The sequence below is a fragment of the Emys orbicularis genome, chromosome 7, assembly GCF_028017835.1.
Source record: "Emys orbicularis isolate rEmyOrb1 chromosome 7, rEmyOrb1.hap1, whole genome shotgun sequence".
Lineage (NCBI taxonomy): Eukaryota > Metazoa > Chordata > Testudines > Emydidae > Emys > Emys orbicularis.
This window is the reverse complement of record NC_088689.1, coordinates 68,554,965-68,565,173: the sequence shown is the minus strand read 5'-3', so window position 1 is coordinate 68,565,173 and position 10,209 is coordinate 68,554,965.

The window sequence follows — 10,209 nt, the reverse complement described above, 5'->3', positions numbered from 1 at the left end:
CTCCACCACATCCCTGGGGATTGTGGGGTGATGATGCTCCATCCATATCCTGACCCCAACAAGTGCAATGCCTTCTAAGCCCCACCAGATTCCTGCTGTGGCTATCCGATCATGGCTGCCCTAGCAGGTCTCCTGCCCTTGTTACCAGTGGGTAGCGCTGCACTGTGCTAGCTAGGACAGGTGTGAGTGTTTTACCACTGTGCGCGCTAACACAGTGGTGCGCAAACTGGAGGGTGTGCTCTCCTGGGGGACAGGAGGGGGAGAGGGTGAAAAGAAACTGGGATCTCGCAGGACCCACTGCCATAATAGCAGGAGCGGGATAAAAATAGAGTGGGCATTGCAGAGCGGGATTAAAAAAATAGTCCTCCCACACCACAACCAACATGAATGCCCTGGCCAGCAGCCGTCACTCTCCAGCCACCCAGCTCTGAAGGCAGTGCCGCCGTCAGCAGCAGTACAGAAGTAAGGGATTACTTCAGATTACAAATAATGGTGGAGGTCATGACAAATTCCATGAGCGGTAAGGGGGATGCCACTGGAAAAGTTTTTGCACCACTGCTCTAACACCAGGGTTAGATGTCCTCGTGGGAAGAATAGTGGAGCCCCGTGCACACTACAGCTTTTGGCAGTAGTGCTACAGTGGTGGTGATCACAGCTGTAAGTGTGCTAGTGTAGAGACAGTCAGTGGTGCCAGATCAGCTGTGATTATTTGACAAGGGTTTTCTGACTGCCAGCCCAGGAGGACCAACCTGGGATCTGAGAGGAACTGTTGCCTTCCATCTTCTGTGATTTTGTGCTGCTTTATCCCCTGTCTGAAGGAGGCCTGGGAGGGCTTGTAAAGGGATTTTCTGGTTGAGTTTTGCTGTAGACATTCATGTCTTGTTGACCATTGAAGACTGTGGATAATTGCAGACCTGGTAGGTTTATGACATCAGAGACACCTGTGCAATATTTTAGTGGGAGTTAATATGCTATTCCAGGTCTAATACCACCCTCGTTACCATAGTGCCTTCCAGAAGTGCATTAAGCAACACAACTATTGGCATTTGTTACCTGTGATTTTCTCCCTATGGGGAAAATTACATGAGATTTTAAGGACTCTGTGGTTGTTTTTTTTTTAATTGAAGCTGGGTCAAAAAAAACATGCTGAGGCAGTTCTGTGGGCTGCCACTAGGTGGGGCACAGAACTCTCTATTGGGATTCCATTGGTCCTGGCCCCTTATAACTGGGTAAGAAACAACTGAGGCTTCTAGCTTTGTGTTAACTAAAGTAAATGAGGAAAATCATAAAATTGAAGACATGCAAACAAATCAGATTAACGAAGCAGGTGAGTCTCAAGTAATCCATCTAATCTAATTATCAAATTGGTGAAACCGTATACAATAAACCACCAATCCTTTATAAGCGCTATGTAATGGGCTGTCTCCCTCCACTACTAAAACTGGGGAAAAGAGAACAAACCCCAAAGACTTCGGCAGGGAGGCTGTTGTAACTCTTGCATGTTGTGGGACTCCAGTGGCGAGGCGGCAGGGTGCAGGGAGCAAGGCCTCTTTATCAGGCTGGAGACCAGTGTAGCCAGAAGCAAGCGACGGCTGGAGGCTAACAGCCAGAAAGCCGTGGCTGTTGCTTTCCCTTTGGTTTGTGGGGATGGCGGCCTGGCCCTCGGAACTCCTCAGGAACGGTTTGTTGCCTTAGAGTGGCCTGGCCTAACGCGGGCTGATTAGGTCACCTTAATGCAAACAATGAATCTCCCCCTTGAAGTAATTTTGGGCTCAGAAAATCCGCCCATTTGCAGCTGATCCCCACGGGGTTTGAGGCATTTGAGATCCAGGGTCAGTTCGCAGACATGCTCACAACCACCCTCCGACAGTCCCGTCTCAAAGTGCAAAGCTAACAAAGAGTTGAAATCACAGAAAAATACCTGGCCCCTGCTCAGCACTGCACATATCATTGGGACAGACAACAGCGGGGAGAACACTAGCTCTCCAGGCCCCGGCAGAGCTGGCCAGTGAGCAGTACAAAACAAATCTGTTTGGGGGAACAGACCTCCGCAGGCAGCTGGGAACCAGCTGAGCACAGTGTGAGGGAAAGTGCTTTGTTTCCTCCCAACGCCTGCAGGCTGGGGTCTGAGCCGTAGTCTCCCCACACCTGGGCACTTCTAGTATCCCAGGAGCACCAGCTGGGACCAGGGCCCCCTGTGTGAGGCACTGTTCAGGCAGCCGTGAAACAGCGTCCTGGTCCCAAAGAGCTTGCAGACTCCTAGGCAAGGCAGATGCAGGGACTGCTGCTGTCCCCCATGCACAGCTGGGAACTGAGGCCCAGGGCGAGACAGTGACTTGGCCAAGGTTGCCTGGAGAGGTGGTGGCAGAGTGGGGGACTAGAGCTCAGCTCTCTCATGGGCCGGGCCACCGCTCTGCTCCCCAACCCACCCTCTCCTATGTGTGCTGGCTTCCCCCCCATGCTTCAGCATCTGACGCCTGCACTGGAGCCATCAGAGCAGCTTCAAAGCCGTCTTCCGGTGCACTGCCACCGGTCCTGTCTATTCCACAGGGCAGAGATTCTTGGCAGCTCAGGATACTCCAGTGGAACACGGGTGAAATCCTGCCCTGCTGCTGTCCTCAAAGGTCCCCTTAGGCAGGAGCTGGCACCTCGTGTGTCCAGGCGGTGCTCGCAGGCTCACGGTACGCTGAGGCTACACTCAGCCTGCTCCTGCCTGGCCTGCGTCTGCTGGTTCTTTCCCCTTTGTGCACAGCTCTCCTATCGGAGCACCCGCGCCCCCTTCCAGCAGCGCGGATTGCCTCTGCTGCCTTGCAAGTCACCTCCTGCAGTTACTGGAGTGTGAATTGGATCTAGGAAGGGCCAAACTCAACTCCACTGACTCGGTGGGGTTTTGCGGGAGAGGAATTGGGCCACTTGGGTCGATGTGACGTTCTCCGCAGCGTTGCCAGCTCTTGTGATTTCATGTCGAGTCTCGTGCTCGTTGGTGTTTTTTCTCAAGCTCCCGGATGCTTGTGATGAGCTGGGACTCTCGGTGGGCGTTGAAAACACAGTGCTGCTAGTGGCAGAGAAAAGCTTGAAACTGATTTGAGTGCGTGAGCTGCAGGCCTCTGAGCCGGCAGCCAAATACAACTAACCCCACCTGTATTTTCACAGAACCTCCTGCTTTTCGAGCCAGCCTCCTGAGTGTTTGAGGCCTGGCTGATGAATTTTGAGCACCAGCATTTGATGCTGGCTTCAGTGTAGGAAGCAAGCTGGCTGGGGACACAGACTTCCCCCCTCCCCTCTTGCTAATTAGCATTACGTCTAATTAGCTAAAACCACTTGGGCATTAACACCACTCCTGTCCCAGCCGCCTGTCCTGCCTTCCCTGCTAACAGATGCCTCTGTGCAGGGCGTGTTGGGTTTCACTGCCGGGTGGGTGCCTTTCAGCGGCTGCAATCCGCAGCTCGCGTTACCCTCTGCCAAGGGGTTTGACATGCTAACCCAGGGGGGCCCATTGTTCCCCGTCAATGGCCGACAGGAGGCGAGCCCGCTTCTCCGTTGCTTTTCATTAGCTGAAATTGCTGCCCGGGAGTGCTGGCAGGCGCTATGCTCAGGCAGAGCAGTATCTCCTTTCAGGCTGGGGGATGGGGGGCACACAGGCTCAGCGGGGGGAGACAGTGACCTTTGGGGACAGCGGTGCTGCTTAACCTCCATAGAGCGTGGAGCCCAGTGCTGTGACTAGAGGGGCCTGAGGGCTCCAGTGCACCCTGGTTGATCCATCCCTGGGCAATTCCCCCTTATGGGCAGGGACCTCATTTCAGCAGAATTGGTGGCTGGGAGGCAGTTGTCCCAATGGCTGCAGTGGCCCCATGGGGGCAGAGGTAGCCAGGTGCTGGTGAGGACAACCCTCAGGCTGCTCTGACCCCTGCCAGGTCTTGAAACAGCCCTAGCCAGCCCAGGTGCAGGAGGCACGAGGGTGGCATGAAGCCCTGGCACAGGATGAAATGGGCCCAAGGGAGCAGCTGTTCTAGCCACCCTGCCCTGAGACCCGTGAAAGGGGTAGCTGCAGCAATACCTGAGAGCTGGGTATGGAAATGCTGGGGCGGGCGGGGGGAGCCCAGGGCTGGGACTAGGGACACCTGGATTCTGCTCCTGTCTCTGGCCTGCTGGGTGACTGTGGGCAAGTCATGGTTCCACTCAGTGCCTCAGTTTCCCCTGGGTGTAAAGCAGGGAGAACAGCCCTTCCCTCCTCCACAGGGCTGGGCCTGAGCCTCAGGGAATGGTTTCATCCTAATGTTCTCTGTCATGGCTGTGGGGAAGGTAAGCTGGTTCCCGTCCCTCCCCAGGGTGGGCAGCCTCTCCTTGCCAGCTGGGCCCTGACAGCCCTTCCAAGCCCACTGAGCTTCACCATGCTTTCACTCGCCTGCAGGAGCCCCGCAGTGCTGCAGGGAATGCCGCTGGTGTTCGCCATGCGGGTCTGGCTGAGCCCAGCCTCCCGGCAGCAGTTAGTGTGACATACTGGGGGGGGCAGACTAGGAGCCAGGGACCAGGCCCCACTGAGTTAGGTGCTGCCCAATCTCTGGGCAAGGAGGCAGTCCCTGCAGGACTCCCAGGTCCTGGGCTGGCTGCACTAGGCAAAGCGGGGATGGATGCCTGTCCAAGGCCCTGAGTCCACTCCCAGCCGGGCCCTGGGCATTCACCAGTGCTAGCTGGAAGTGGGGCTCGCACTGCCTGCTTGGGGTGCCAGCTGAGGCCTGGCTGAACTGCTGCCCTTTGCAATGCTTTGGGTCTGGTTAATAGAATTGGGAAAGCAAATGTGTCACAGTGGCACTGGGCACTAGGCCAGCCCTGCTGCCTCCAGCCCTGAGAGCTCACTCCCCACTATGGGGCTGCCCCATGCCCCAGTGGGCTCAGTCTGTTTCTTGCTGGTGCACTGCTAGGTAGCCAGGTTCCCTGGTTTGTGTCCTGGGCATGGTTTGGGGGACAGTAGGAAGGGGGGCTCAGTGCATTTAACAATGCACTAGGACAGGCCCTTGCCAGCAGCCCTCCTGAGCCCCAGCAGGTGGGGATGCCGGCTGTTTGGTGGTCCTGGTGGAGCTTGCGCTGCCATGCGGTGTTTCTGTGTGGTGCAGCGGGAGCCTGGCATGAGGTGTCCCCTCAGCGGCAGCAGCTGCCCCAGCAGGAAGGCCACAGTAGCACTGGTGGCATGAAGTCCAGCTGCAGCAGCCGGTGCTGGAGCAGCTGCAGCTCCCATGCTCAGGTCTGCACAGCGGACAGCCGCTGGGGCTTCCCCTCTAAGCCGGCCCAGGTAGAGCACAGCCCCCCAGTGCCTGCCACTCCAGGTGGGGAGGGAGAGGCGGGGAGAGAGAGAGGGAGTGTGTCCCCCCAACCGTGGCCCTGTTGGCCTAGCTGGAGCTGCCCCCCCAAATCTCGCAGTCAAACCAAGCCCTGTTCTTTTGCCCAGGCCGCTATGGGCTCAGCGTCTCACGTGGAACGTCCCTGCACCTTTGATTGTACAGCCAGCCCGTGGCATCTCAGCTGCATCCTCGGGGCTTTTACCCTGATTGTTTCTGTGGAGAATGATCCAGCTGCTCAAAGTGAACTCTGGCCCACCTGCCTGGCTGTGTTCTTTGCAAACCCAGCCCCAGAGCCATGGCTGGAGCCCCCTCCGGGATGCCCGTCTGGACTTGGGGATCCCACTGGCACCAGGAGGGCTAGATGTGCAGGGGCAGCAGGATCCTGGAGCCAGGTCCCTCTGGGGCATTTACTGGAAAGCTTTGCCCTGCCTGAGTGGTGCCTGTAGAATGTTCTAAAGCCCAAAGGCCAGCCCCTGTAGCGCAGGGCAGGACCATCGCTGCCTTTTAATGGTGGGGAAACTAAGGCACAGGGCAGGGGCTGAGGAGGCTGGTGATACAGCCAGGAACAGAACCCAGCTCTTCTGGACCTCAGGCCTGTGCTGCCCCCTAAACTGTTCCCCTCCTGCCTCCAGAATGCCCTGCATCTGTGCGTGGAGCTGGGCGTTGGTGGGACACAGCAGGGGCCGGAGGTCAGCTCAGTGGCTTCGGTACTCTGTAAGTGGAGCCAGCCGCTCCCAATGCTGGAGCTGCTGCCTGGGGTGTATCAATCACCCAGAACCCAGCCCCAGACTGGCCCCTGGGGCTAACAAAGCTTGGAAAGGCTCCTGGTGCCTCCCTGTGTTTCTGAGCAGTCTCTGAGTGACCCAATCTCCCCTGCACATGCCACGCCTGGGGTCACACACGTGCAGCTGCTCTGGCTTGGCACTGTGAAGGTTGGTTTGGAGGCAGCTCCAGCCCAGTGCAGGATTCATTGGGACCCAGCCTTCCTCAGCATGAGCACCCAAGCCAGACCTCTGCCCCCAAGCCAGCACAGGGGGGCAGAGAATCACTGGCCACAGCTTGTGGGGTGGCCCTGATGCATTTCTGGACAGGGATTGGGCGAGGCAGACAGCCCAGGAACCCCTGGGCACTCAGTGGATCTGAAATTGCCCCACGGCTCGTTAAACGTGGGCCCTGTAAGGAGCCGCTGCCAAGTGAGGGTGCCACCAAGTGGCATGAGCTGCAGGAAGGGCAGAAGCCAGGCACATAGCTCACGTGCTGCCTGGTTCTGGCAGGAGCACACCATGACCCAGCCGCAGCATGGTGGGAGAGAGTCATTCCCACTGGGGGCCACGGCACAGGCCAACTGCCTCCGAGCAGAACATTCAGTGGCTGTGGAGCTGCCAGTGCTGGGCTCCTGTACACAGGGCATCATGTCAGGCTAGCATGCGAGGGTGGGAGTTCAGAGAGGCCAGCAAGACCTGAGCCTGAATTGTCCTGATGACCAGGAGACCGATGTGGGGTCTGCAGGTAAAGAGCTCCTGGTGATTCCTGAGCACCCCTTCAGGCCAGGCACTGAATGGGCCCAGGAGGGCCTGACAGAGAGAAGGGTCATTGCCTGCATTTTATAGATGGGGCAGCAAGGCCAAGGCCAAGGCCAAGGCCTGGATGGGAATTGAACCCATCTTAACTGAAGTCCCAACTCAGCACCTTAGCCCCAGAGCCACCCTCCTCATGTTTGTGAGGGCAGGGCAGAGCAGCCCCTGCAAGCCACAGGAAGTGGTCCTGCCCCAGGCCAGGGGATTTGCCTTCCCAGGCTGACCCAGGGAAGATGGTTCATTTAGTTGCTCCTGCCCTGTGCGCTAGGCCCCCTTCTAGTAGTGCTCTCCTGCACCAGGGCCCCTAGGCCCTGGAGCCACTGGCAGGGGGGTGCACCCCGGGGATCCCTGTGCCCAGCCCCCAAGCCCCAGACTGTAGGGTTCTCCCTCAACTTGCATCTGTCCAAGCTGGGTCCTGATCCCTCTGTACGTGCACAGGGCTGTCACTAGGTGGTGCCCAAGGCTCAGACGTGGGGTTTGGGCTGGGCAGCCTGAGTCCATACAGGCTGCTGCCCCATGCTGGGCTAGTGCCCCCTGCCCCAGTCACCAGCCCCAACAACCTGCCCTCTGCCCACAGCCCTCTCTGCCCCCATTACCAGCCCTTTGCTCCCAGCCATGGCCCCCAGCTACCTGCCCCAGTGACCAGCCCCTGCCCCCAACTACCTGCCCTGACCCCTGTGACCAGCCCTCTACCCACAGCTACCAGCCCCAGTGACCAGCCCTAGCAACCAGCCCCTGCCCTGTCCCCAGCAACCTGCCTCAGTGACCACTCCCTGTATGATGGGTTGCTCACCCCACGGTAGTCTAGAAGGAGTTAAGGGACTGAGACAGGACCAATTAACCAGTTAGGCGACAGCTGAGGGGAATTAGGTGGTGATAGGTAATGGAGCCCACCTGAGAAGGAGCAGGCTGGACTAATACAAAGCCAGGAACTTTGAAGTGAGGGATCTGTGATCATGCTCAGGATGCTGGACCAGACCAGACTGCCTGGTTGACTGTGTGGGTCTCAGCCCTGTGGGCAGGGTTTATCCAGGCAGGTGGTGGAGCTAAAGCCTGAGAGACAGAGTAGGAAAAGGCTCAGGGGGACACTGCAGACCATGGCTGCTGATTGAAGGGTCCCTGAGCTGGGACCTGGAGTAGAGGGTGGCCCTGGGTTCCCCTGCCAGCTGCTGGGGAAGTGGCACCACCAGGGCAGTGAGGGAGAAGACTGCCATTTTGGCTAGAGGGACTTTGATAACCCCTGGCAGGGGAAAACACATGGTGACCTGGCTGGAGAGACAAGCCATGAAGGGTGAGTACTGAGTTGCAGAGTGAGTGGCAGGAGGGGTGTTACACCTGGAAGGAGCTAAGAGCTAGGAGGAGGCACCCTAGCGGTGGGTGTATCCCATGACTCCCGGAGACTAGCCCTGGCTGTTTTCCTCCCAGCTGCTTCTCCAGTGCCTAGCCTGTTTCCCAGCTATAACGTTACACTCTCTGCATGGGTTTCTATGACATTCTGGGGTGCAATCCAGACCAGTAGGGGGCTGTGTCACCCCTGTCTTGCAAACTTAGGTGCCTCACAATCCTTTTCTGCTGTAGCTCCCATGTAGGCTGCTCACAGACAGCATGTAGGTCACACCCTGAGTGTCTGTGTAACTGCAGCTTCAGCCACACTCTGTCTTCCACCAACCTCAGTTACCACTTGCAGGGTGACCCCAGCACACTCCTGGACTTCACCAAAATGTGTGTTGTGTATGGTCCAGCCCCTTCTGGGCTGGCCAGATATATTGGGTCTGTTGTCCCGCTGAGGGGATCAATATACAGCAGTTTGCTACCCTAAATTGAGTTACCCATGCAGTTCATGACAGCAGATTAGTTTTGATTAAACTTGTTTGCTTCTTTATTTAACTACAAGGAGACAGGTTTTAAGTGAGTACAAGCGTAAGGTATGAAAGTCAGAAATGGTTACAAGAGAAACAAAGATAAAACGCTTCTTAGGACTAACACTTAACTAACTAGAGTTGGTTCAAAGGGAAGTGGTTCCAAGCTAAGATGCAGATTGGTTTGTTCCTGCCCTCCTTCCTTAATAGGTGATGGCCCATCAACTTTGATGACACCTGGCTAGAAACATCATCCTGTCCTTTGTCTTTGAGAAACAGGTTTATCTCCTCCCCAGACTTGTCTGGTAAACACACTTCAGTCGTGATTTCAGCTTGTGTTTGTAACTTTACATGTAAGGTTGCTACACACATTTCCCCATGAGGTCATTGATCAGCAAGTTGTTAGTTTTCAAATGATACCTCACAAGGCACATTTTGTAGCGAGGGGGTTACAGGGGCGTCAGCTGTGAACACAGGTGTGCATTCGGTCACAGCTTCTGGCTTAGCGTCCTGCGAAGGGCACTCTGGCTGGTGAGACTCCCCTTCAGAGCAACAGACAACCAAATAAACCCAGCCCCCTCCACCGGCCTCCCTTGTGTGCTACACTGGGCCTTCCACAGGGTGGCGCCCTTCACACACCACTGGGTTCCCAGAATGGATTAGGATGGCCTTGGGGGGAGATGGCACTGGCCCCATCAAAGCTGCCTGTGGTCCTATGGCTGCTCCCATCCCGCTATCCGCATCTGGAAAGCAATGGGGCTGAAGATGGGGGTGGGGCAGGGGGATTTACTCTGGGTCCCCAGGGGTTAAACACTGGGAATAGTGGGCTCGGGAGGTAGATTGGGAAGGACTGCGCTCCCCAGCTTTGCCCAGGGCTTGGGGCCTTTTCTTGCCTGCCCAGGAGGTGAGGTAAGGCTGGAGCCTGAGGGCGGGTGCATGGAATGTGCCCAGACTGTGGCTGGGAGGGGGCAGCGGGGCTATAACAGCAATAACCAATGCCCAGCTCCTCTCCAGCCATTTCCATCCCAGCTCTCCCCATGCTTCAGCCAGGAGGGCCGGGGTGTTGTTCCTTGGCACAGGCAGGAAAGGGACTTGCCCTGGGTCCCCCAGCTGGGCAAGGGATAGAAGGGGAGTGGCAGAGCAGTGTTCCCCCTGTGTGCTGGGGAGCTCTGGGGCCCTTCGCCATCCCCAACGGGGGCATGTGTCTGGCACTGCTTGGGCATTCTCTGTGCTTCCCCCTTGCAGATTCCCCTCCCTCCTCAGCACAGGCTGAGGGTATAGCTACACTGAGCACGTGCAGTCCATGGGACCATAGGTTAGCCTCCGTGCAAACACCCTTTGGCACACGTCTCGGCTGAGTGGCAGAGTCCAGGTTACCGCCCTGAGCCCTGATCTGCATGGTGATCACTGGGCTAGTGCTGTAGGTGGTGGGTA